Genomic DNA, 10,646 nt, shown 5'->3' on the forward strand with positions numbered 1-10,646 from the left:
GTCCTTTGCCTTACAGAAGCTTCTCAGTTTCAGTAGGTCCCATTTATTAATTGTTGATCTCACTGTCTGTGCTACTGGTGTTATGTTCAGGAAGCTGTCTCCTGTACCAATTCTTTCAAGGGTACCACCCACTTTCTCTTCTAAGAGGTTCAGTGTGGCTGGATTTATGTTGAGGTCTTTGATCCATTTGGACTTAAGTTTTGTGCATGGCGATAAACATGGATCGATCCGCATTTTTCTACATGCCAGTCTCCAATTATGCCAGCACCATTTGTTGAAGATGCTTTCTTTATTCCATTGTATATTTTTAGCTTCTTTGTCGAAGATCAGATGTTCGTACGTGTGTGGGTTAATACCCGGATTTTCAATTCGATTCCATTGGTCTGCCTGTCTATTTTTGTGCCAATACCAAGCTGTTTTCAGGACTATAGCTCTATAATAGAGCTTGAGGTCAGGGATAGTGATGCCTCCGGACGTTGCCTTGTTGAACAGGGTTGTTTTGGCTATCCTGGGTCTTTTGTTTTTCCATACAAAATTGATTATTGTTCTTTCAAGGTCTGTGAAGAATTGTGCTGGGATTTTAATGGGGATAGCATTGAATCTGTAGATTGCTTTTGGCAGGATTGCCATTTTTACTACATTGATCCTACCTATCCAAGAGCATGGGAGATCTTTCCATTTTCTGAGGGCTTCTTTAATTTCTTTCTTTAAAGATTCAAAGTTCTTACGATACAGGTCTTTCACTTGTTTGGTTAGCGTTACCCCAAGGTATTTTATGTTGTTTGTGGCAATTGTAAAGGGTGATGTTTCTCTGATTTCTCTTTCAGCCCTTTTATCATCTGTATATAGTAGGGCTACTGACTTTCTTGAGTTGATCTTGTAACCTGCCACTTTGCTGAAGGTGTTAATCAGCTGTAAGAGTTCCCTGGTAGAGTTCTTTGGGTCACTGATATAAACTATCATATCGTCTGCAAACAGTGAAAGTTTGACTTCTTCCTTCCCAATTTGTATCCCCTTGATCCCCCTTTGTTGTCGTATGGCTATAGCTAGAACTTCAAGTACCATGTTGAAAAGGTATGGAGAGAGTGGACAGCCTTGTTTTGTTCCTGATTTTAGAGGAATTGCATTGAGTTTCTGTCCATTTAGTTTGATGTTGGCTGTTGGTTTACTGTATATGGCTTTTATTATGTTTAAGTATGTCCCTGTTATCCCAGATCTCTCCAAGACCTTTATCATGAAGGGATGTTGGATTTTGTCAAAGGCTTTTTCAGCATCTAGTGAGATGATCATGTGATTTTTGTTTTTCAGCTTGTTTATATGGTGGATTACGTTGATGGATTTTCGTATGTTGAACCATCCCTGCATCCCTGGGATGAAACCTACTTGATCGTGGTGAATGATTGTTTTGATGTGTTCTTGGATCCGATTTGCCAGTATTTTATTGAGTATTTTTGCATCAATGTTCATGAGGGATATTGGTCTGAAGTTCTCTTTCTTGGTTGTATCTTTGTGTGGCTTGGGGATCAAGGTTATTGAAGCCTCATAGAAAGAGTTTGGCAAAGACCCTTCTGCTTCTATTGTGTGGAACACTTTGAGAAGAATTGGTATAAGCTGTTCTTTGAATTTGTGGTAGAATTCTGCACTGAGGCCATCTGGACCTGGACTTTTTTTGGTTGGGAGACTTTTGATGACAGCTTCTATTTCCATAGGGGTTATAGGTCTATTTAAATTGCTTATCTGTTCTTGATTTAGTTTTGGCAAATGATAGCTGTCCAGGAAGTCATCCATTTCCTTTAAATTTTCAAATTTTGTGGAGTACAGGTTTTCAAAGTATGACCTAATGATTCTCTGGATTTCCTCAGAGTCTGTTGTTATGTCCCCCTTTTCATTTCTGATTTTGTTAATTTGCGTGTTCACTCTCTGCTGTTTGGTAAGTTTGGACAAAGGTTTGTCTATCTTGTTGATTTTCTCAAAGAACCAACTCTTCGTTGCATTGATTCTTTGTATTGTTTTCCTGGTTTCTACTTTGTTGATTTCAGCCCTCAATTTGATTATTTCCTGGCGTCTACTCCTCCTGGGGGAGTTTGCTTCTTTGTGTTCTAGAGCTTTTAGCTGTGATGTTAATTCTCTGGTATAACTGTTTTCCTGTTTCTTCATGTGAGCACTTAGTGCTATGAACTTCCCCGTAGCACTGCTTTCAAAGTGTCCCATAGGTTTGGGTATGTTGTGTCTTCATTCTCATTGAGTTCGAGGAAGTCTTTAATTTCTTTTTTTATTTCCTCTTTGACCCAGGGATGGTGCAGTTGAGCATTATTCAATTTCCATGAGTTTGTAGGTTTTCTGCACTTTGTGTTGTTGTTGAATTCTAATTTTAAGGCATGGTGGTCTGATAAGATGCATGGAGTTATTCCAATTTTTTTGTAGCTGCTGAGGTTTGATATGTTGCCAAGTATGTGGTCGATTTTTGAGAAGGTTCCATGTGGTGGTGAGAAGAAGGTATATTCTTTTTTATGTGGATGAAATGTTCTATAGATATCTGTTAATCCCAGTTGGGTCATTACTTCTATTAGACCCTTTGCTTCTTTGTTGAGTTCCTGTCTGGTATTCTTGTCTAGTGGTGAGAGTGGTGTGTTGAAATCTCCCACTATAACTGTGTGGGGCTTTAGATGAGATTTAAGTTCTAATAATGTTTCTTTAACGAATGTGGATGCCTTTGTATTGGGGGCATAGATGTTCAGGATAGACACTTCGTCTTGGTGGGTTTCACCTGTGATGAGTATGTAATGACCTCCTTCATCTCTTTTGATTGATTTTATTTTAAAGTCTAGTTTGTTAGATATTAGGATTGCTACCCCTGCTTGTTTCTTGGGTCCATTTGATTGAAAAATTTTTTCCCAACCTTTAACTCTCAAGTAATGTCTGTCTTTGAGGGTGAGGTGTGTTTCTTGTATGCAGCAGAAGGAAGGGTTCTGTCTTCGAATCCATTCTGCTAGTCTGTGTCTTTTTATGGGTGAGTTAAGGCCATTAATATTGAGGGATATTAATGACCATTGATTGCTCATCCTTCTTCGATTTGCGATGGTTGTTGTTGGTGGAATTATGGGTGGAATTTCGCCCCTTTGTTCTTTTGGCTGTTGGTAGAGAGGGATTCTCTAATGCTTATGTTTTTCTGGTTGTAGTTAGCTTCCTTGGGTTGGAGTTTTCCTTCCAAAATTTTCTGTAGGGCTGGGTTAGTGGACACATATTGGTTGAATCTAGTTTTGTCATGGAATATCTTGTTTTCTCCGTCTATAGTGATTGAGAGCTTTGCCGGGTATAGTAGTCTGGGCTGGCATCCATGGTCTCTTAGTGTAGGTAGAATATCTATCCAGGACCTTCTGGCTTTCAGAGTTTCCATGGAGAAATCAGGTGTAATTCTGATAGGTCTGCCTTTATATGTTACTTGACCTTTTTCCTTAGCTGCTCTTAATATTCTTTCTTTATTCTGTATGTTTGGGGTCTTGATTATTATGTGGCGAGGGGATTTTTTTTGTGGTCCACTCTATTTGGTGTTCTGTAGGCTTCTTGTACCTTCATTGGCATGTCTTTCTTAAGGTTGGGAAAGTTTTCTTCTATGATTTTGTTGAATATGCCTTCTGCCCCTTTGAGGTGGATTTCTTCTCCTTCTTCTATACCTATTATTCTTATGTTTGGTCTTTTCATGGTGTCCCATAATTCCTGGATGTTTTGTGTTAAGGATTTGTTGGATTTAAGGTTTTCTTTGGTTGATAAATCCATTTCTCCTAATGTATCTTCAACACTTGAGATTCTCTCTTCCATCTCTTCTATTCTGTTGGTAATGCTTGTATTGGTAGTGCCTGACTGTTTGTCCAGCTTTTCTATTTTCTGCCTTTCTTCAGATTGTGTTTTTTTTAGTGTCTCTATTTCAGTTTTCAACCCTTGCAGCATTTGCATTGCTTCTTGCAATTTTCTGTTTATCTGTTCGTCCGTTTGTTGCCTTTTATGAATTTTTTGGTTTGTTCTTTCTTCCATTTCTTGCATTTTTTGGTTTGCTTTTTGTTCCATTTCTTGGATTTTGTGCTTTGTTTCTTCTTCCCTTTCCTGCCTTTTTTGGTTTGTTTCTTCCTCCATTTTTTTTATTTTTTGCTTTGTTTTTTCTACCATTTCTTGCATTTTTTGCTTTGTTGCTTCTTCCATTTCCTGCCTTATTTGGTATGTTTCTTCTTCTAATTCTTGCATTTTTTGCTTTGCTTTTTCTTCCATTTCTTGCATTTTTTGCTTCATTTCTTCTTCCATTTCGTGCCGTTTTTGGTTTGTTTTTTCTTCCAATTCTTGCATTTTTTGGTTTGTTTTTTCTTCCATTTCTTGCATTTTTTGGTTTGTTTTTTCTTCCATTTCTTTGAGGGATTTTCCAATATCCTCTTTTAGGGCCTCTATCATTTTCATGAAAGTGCTTTTAAGATCGTTCTCTTCTGCTTCCTTCGCGTTTGAATATTGGGGTCTTGCTGGTGTGGAGTCTCTAGAATCTGGCGGTGTCATATTTGTTTTTCTGTTGCTGACTGTGTTTTTGTATTGTCTCTTTCCCATCTCTTCTTTTAGTGGGTGCAGAAAGAGCCCCTTCCTGGTCTGGGGACCAGAGTTCCCTTTGGTGGGTGCTAGTAAGTCCAGTAATCTGGTGGTTCTTCTATGCCTTGTCCAAATGCTGGTCCGTGGGTAGAGAAGAAGAACAGGAATCTGGGGCGCTTAGCCTCCTACCTGGTCCCCTGGACCCTATGCTGGGTCCTGTTGTACCTGATCCGGAACAGCTACTCCCCTGGTCTCCCTGGTTCCTGTAGTTTCCTGGTCTCTTTGGTGGGAGAGAAGATCTGGAGTCTGGGGTGCTTGGCTCCCGCCGGGATTGGGAGCTCTGTGCAGTTCCCAGGCGATCTGCAGGCTCTGGAACTCAGGCTGGGAAGCTGGCCTGTTTACCTGATGATGCCAGAGGGACAGCTACTTCCCTGTACTCCCAGCCTCCTCTCCTTTCCTGGAATCGTTGGTGGGAGAGAAGATCTGGAGTCTGGGGTGCTTTGCTCCCGCCGGTATTGGGAGCTCTGTGCAGTTCCCAGGCGATCTGCAGGCTCTGGAACACAGGCCGGGAAGCTGGCCTGTTTACCTGATGCTCCCTCCGGGATTGGGAGCTCTGTGCAGTTCCCAGGCGATCTGCAGGCTCTGGAACACAGGCCGGGAAGCTGGCCTGTTTACCTGATGCTCCCGCCGGGATTGGGAGCTCTGTGCAGTTCCCAGGTGATCTGCAGGCTCTGGAACACAGGCCGGGAAGCTGGCCTGTTTACCTGATGCTCCCGCCGGGATTGGGAGCTCTGTGCAGTTCCCAGGTGATCTGCAGGCTCTGGAACTCAGGCCGGGAAGCTGGCCTGTTTACCTGATGATGCCAGAGGGACAGCTACTTCCCTGTACTCCCAGCCTCCTCTCCTTTCCTGGAATCGTTGGTGGGAGAGAAGATCTGGAGTCTGGGGTGCTTTGCTCCCGCCGGGATTGGGAGCTCTGTGCAGTTCTCAGGAGATCTGCAGGCTCTGGAACACAGGCCGGGAAGCTGGCCTGTTTACCTGATGCTCCCGCCGGGATTGGGAGCTCTGTGCAGTTCCCAGGCGATCTGCAGGCTCTGGAACTCAGGCCGGGAAGCTGGCCTGTTTACCTGATGATGCCAGAGGGACAGCTACTTCCCTGTACTCCCAGCCTCCTCTCCTTTCCTGGAATCGTTGGTGGGAGAGAAGATCTGGAGTCTGGGGTGCTTTGCTCCCGCCGGGATTGGGAGCTCTGTGCAGTTCCCAGGCGATCTGCAGGCTCTGGAACACAGGCCTGGAAGCTGGCCTGTTTACCTGATGCTCCCTCCGGGATTGGGAGCTCTGTGCAGTTCCCAGGTGATCTGCAGGCTCTGGAACACAGGCCGGGAAGCTGGCCTGTTTACCTGATGCTCCCGCCGGGATTGGGAGCTCTGTGCAGTTCCCAGGCGATCTGCAGGCTCTGGAACACAGGCCGGGAAGCTGGCCTGTTTACCTGATGCTCCCGCCGGGATTGGGAGCTCTGTGCAGTTCCCAGGCGATCTGCAGGCTCTGGAACTCAGGCCGGGAAGCTGGCCTGTTTACCTGATGATGCCAGAGGGACAGCTACTTCCCTGTACTCCCAGCCTCCTCTCCTTTCCTGGAATCGTTGGTGGGAGAGAAGATCTGGAGTCTGGGGTGCTTTGCTCCCGCCGGTATTGGGAGCTCTGTGCAGTTCCCAGGCGATCTGCAGGCTCTGGAACACAGGCCGGGAAGCTGGCCTGTTTACCTGATGCTCCCGCCGGGATTGGGAGCTCTGTGCAGTTCCCAGGTGATCTGCAGGCTCTGGAACACAGGCCGGGAAGCTGGCCTGTTTACCTGATGCTCCCACCGGGATTGGGAGCTCTGTGCAGTTCCCAGGCGATCTGCAGGCTCTGGAACTCAGGCCAGGAAGCTGGCCTGTTTACCTGATGATGCCAGAGGGCTAGAGTATGCATTCTTGTCTCCCAATATGGGATTCATTTTCACATGTGATTCAAGAAATGACCGAATATTTTTCAGTTAGGGCAGTTATGTTTTCCCTCCCTCTGACATTTAGTCTTGGCTTATTGTAATATTGTCAGTCCCAAAAGTCAGGAATTGGGGAACATTTTAGAATGTTCTTTATCAAAACAGTGTACACCTTGAACAAAATTATCGCCTTACTTTAAAATGTAGCCAGACTGTTTATGACTTCCTATGCCTGCATTTAGTTCCTGGCTCAGACCTTACATGGATAGTCCTTGGGTTAGCCTTAGGCTGGACTTTCTCCAACAAAAGTAACCTTCTTGCTCAGCTCTTTCTGCCTGGGGAATCTTTGGAGAGTTTCATGTCCTCACTGACCCCCTTTAAAATAATCACACAGTGAAACCTTAGTAAAGTGACTTCAGCAACCTACTAAGGCAGTTCTCAACCTGTGGGTCATCACCCCCGGGGGAGGGGGGGTGCATCTAATGACCCTTTCACCAGGGTTCCCTAAGACCATTGAAAAACACAGATATTTACATTACACTTCCCAGCAGTAGCAAAATTACAGTTATGAAGTAGCAATGAAGTAATTTTATGTTAGGGGGTCAGCATAACATGAGGAACTGTGCTAAAGGTTCATAGGTTGAGAAACTTTGAGCTAAGCAGAGTTATAAGCAGCCCTGGCTAGAGCCCCGCATCTGCATGGGAGATGCCTGGGTAACTGGCCCTTTCCCAGGGAAGGGTGTTGTAATTCTAACCTGTTTGGAATAAGACCTTCTACTTATATACTTATCAATAAAGTGTAGTTCCTTTCCGAGGCAGGACAGCACACTCTCTTGTGCATGTATCACAGGAATCATTAGACCTCAAAGATCTGGCAAGAGTTCCGTTTCTTCTAGTTGGGAGCTGGGAAATGTTGAGCCTGCCACCCTATCCCAGTAACCCTAGCAGGTTTCAGGGCAAGCTCCCAGGCAGGGCCCTCTACTTAGGAGACACATTAGAACCATCCGGGCTTTAAACATGCCTGACACCTGGGTCTCACCCCTGGCAATTCTGAATTGTGCGGTGTGGGCTATATCCTGATATCATATTTAAAAAATATTCCTGAAATTTATAATGGGCTACAGTTGTATGATCTGATCATGTTACTACAAGAAAGTAAGTATATTTTGAAAATCCAGATTTTGAAGAACAGGCCACCATGACATAGATTTGACTTTATATGCCACCAGACAGTCTTCTCCATTTTCTTTTTGCTATGATTTGGCCGGAACCAGGGACCTTGTGCGTGAGAGGCAAATTCTCTGCCACTGAGCTTTACCTTGAACCTCAGGAATAGGACTTCCTAGTAAAGCAAGGTGGGGAAATCTTTCCTTTATTTTGTTCCGTATTGGGGAAAGTCAAGGTCTACATCCTTCTTAAACCATGGGATTACTGTAATCGGAGTAAGATTCTGTGGACCCGACTGTTTTCTAAACAGGGCCTTGCAAGCACACCCATCCTGTGAGGGACAGCAGGGGCATGCAGGGGAAGACGGCAGGCAATGTGACTGGTGGATGAGGGGTGAGACTCCGTTAAAGCAGGACTCTTATCTCAGTGAGTGACTTGTCCCAGTGCTGGCTGCTTGTTGCCAATCGAATAGTTCCTAATGTTGCTAGAAGTTTTCTTTTTTGGGGGATGAGGGTCAGAGGAGGAGATACACATTAGGATTTATATGCAGAACCTCTCAATTTGCAGAATTTGGAACTGGATGTGGGGGAGGGGCACACAAGTACAACTCTGGTAGAGTCAGAATGAGTAAGAGGTCAAGGCCAGCCTTTGGACCATGTAGTGAGGTCAAGGCTAGCCTGGCTTACATGAGACCCCAAACAACCATAGAAATGGAAGCATGTGTGAGCATTAGACCCATGAACCCTCTTTTGGTGAGTTCTAAAGCTTGTGGAGGGACTTTACTTCAGTAAATCTCTCCATTTCTCCCTCCTTTCTCACTGCTTGGAGCATGCCTTGTCCTTTTTTTGCTGCTGCTTAAAAACTAGAAACCATGTTAGCCTATTCTGATGGAGTTCAATGCTTGTGGGAAGATGGACTAGGAAAACATGCTAAGCTTGAAGGAGGTTTGTGGTTTTGAGTTTGGAAAATCTTTACTCACCTGATGGTCCTGGGTTGGGTCCTGGGGTCTGTCTGGAGGGAGGCAGTATCTTAGGCATTCCGATATTGACATCATTCTTTAACACAACATCCCTGACAAGGTGTAGCAAGAATGCCAAGGGGAGGCAGGAGGGTCCCTGACAGGAGTCTGGTGCTGAGTCAGGCTCCATGTCACAGAGGCTCTTTGAAACTGCCAGAGTCTTCAGAGCCAGCTGAGATGTTGGCTATCGGGGCTCCTCATTCTTAAGACATTAGACTATCCCCAAAAGGAAGAACAAATATCAGAGGAAATAGAGAAAAGCCTTTGCTTGGACATCAGTCTCCTTAATAAAGTCAGTAGCGATAAGGGGACTGTTAAATCACACAGGATGCTAAATTGATTTATGCTGAAAACTGCTGAAAACAAACCAGAAGTTTGTTTTCCCACACTTTCTTGGAAAGAATTATTGGTTCCTCCCCCTTCTTGTTGCACAAGACAGCTTACAATGGCCTCTCAGAAAGCTCCTCAAACAAAACCCCAAAGCAAGTCAAAAGTTCGCAGAGGGATTTCTTCAGATTTGTGACACCGTGGCATCTTGGTATCTGGAAGTAAATAGAAAACAGAAAAGAGAACTGTGTAAACCAGTGTGGCATCTGTGCGGTCACCTAAGTGGATACATTTTATGGATCTATTTTTTATTTAAGTCGGGTACATCTGTGTCCTATCAAGAGTTCACCCCCAGAGTGAAGCAAAGTTGGAATGAGCAGCGGCCACTCTTCTCTGGTTTCCCTTGACTTCCCGGCTTCATGTTGGGAATTAGTCTAAACGTTAGAGGAGGAGAGCGGCGTTTGTAGCTTTAATTCTGCCCTCAATTTGCAATAAGAAACTAAGTTAAAGGGCTGTCCTCAGGTCCCAAAGATGATGCCCAAATGGTGTCTGTAAGGACACTCTCACCCAATCGCTAATCCCTGTTATGGTGAAAGCTTTGATCCAGGCATTATGCTGGCCTGCTCCTGTCACCTGACTGTCAGGCAGTACCCTGGTCAGCCCAGGGTTCCATGGTTGCACAGTCTGCACGCAGGTGCAAAGGACTCCTTTAAAAGAAAGGCCCTGCCCACTTACGATCTTTTTCCCTCTCTCCTGCTGTTTCCTTGGGGCAGACAGGCCATTTCCTGTCTACCTCTTCCCTTCTGTCTTCTGTGTGTCACTGTGTTTCTGTGTCTCTTTACCTCTCTTCTCTCATAAAACTTCTCACTTAAGCTCTGTCTGCCTGGCATGTTTGTCTACTGCCTCAGTTACCCTCGCCTGCCATGGAATCTGCTAAAGTCCACTACGGGGAGCTTCCTCATAATGTAGGGTAACACTGCAGGTAGCGGGTAAGTCCATTACTTTTCTTTTGGACACGGGAACTACCTATTCTGTTTTAACCTCTCACTCGGGTCCCACAGTTCCCTCTCCAGTTCCTGTCACGGGGATGGATGGGATCCCCTCCTTCCCATTTTAGAAAAACCTGGGACTGTTTAGCTAAAAAAGCTGTCTCACCTCTGCTTATCTATTTATCCCTCAGATCTGATGGCGCTTGATGACTAGGGTACCTGTGGCTCATTAGTTCATTAGTTAAGTTCCTGCTAAAAGTACAGACAGGTGCGCGTCTCTTACAGGCTTCAGATGTAACCTCAGAGGTTTAGAGTTTTAAATTTCCTCTGATGTCATGCCTTTTAACCTAAAGCCATAGCCTTTTGCTGTGACACCGAGATATAAGTCTGAGCCAGCTGTCTTACAGATACCTGCAGGTTCCTGGGAGAAGTTCTGCTTCTGTATCAAGAAGTCTTGCAGGTTCACCCCTACTGCCTGAGCCAAGGTGAACCCACAGAGGGTTCTCCAGATAAGGCCAGCACCTGCAGCAGCTCCTGGGCCTTTACTGTCAGTAACACCTCTCCAGGCTCTCCTACCCAACAACTGGAATCTGGTTT

This window comes from Mesocricetus auratus, unplaced genomic scaffold, assembly GCF_017639785.1.
Source record: "Mesocricetus auratus isolate SY011 unplaced genomic scaffold, BCM_Maur_2.0 Super-Scaffold_4256, whole genome shotgun sequence".
Classification (NCBI taxonomy): domain Eukaryota; kingdom Metazoa; phylum Chordata; class Mammalia; order Rodentia; family Cricetidae; genus Mesocricetus; species Mesocricetus auratus.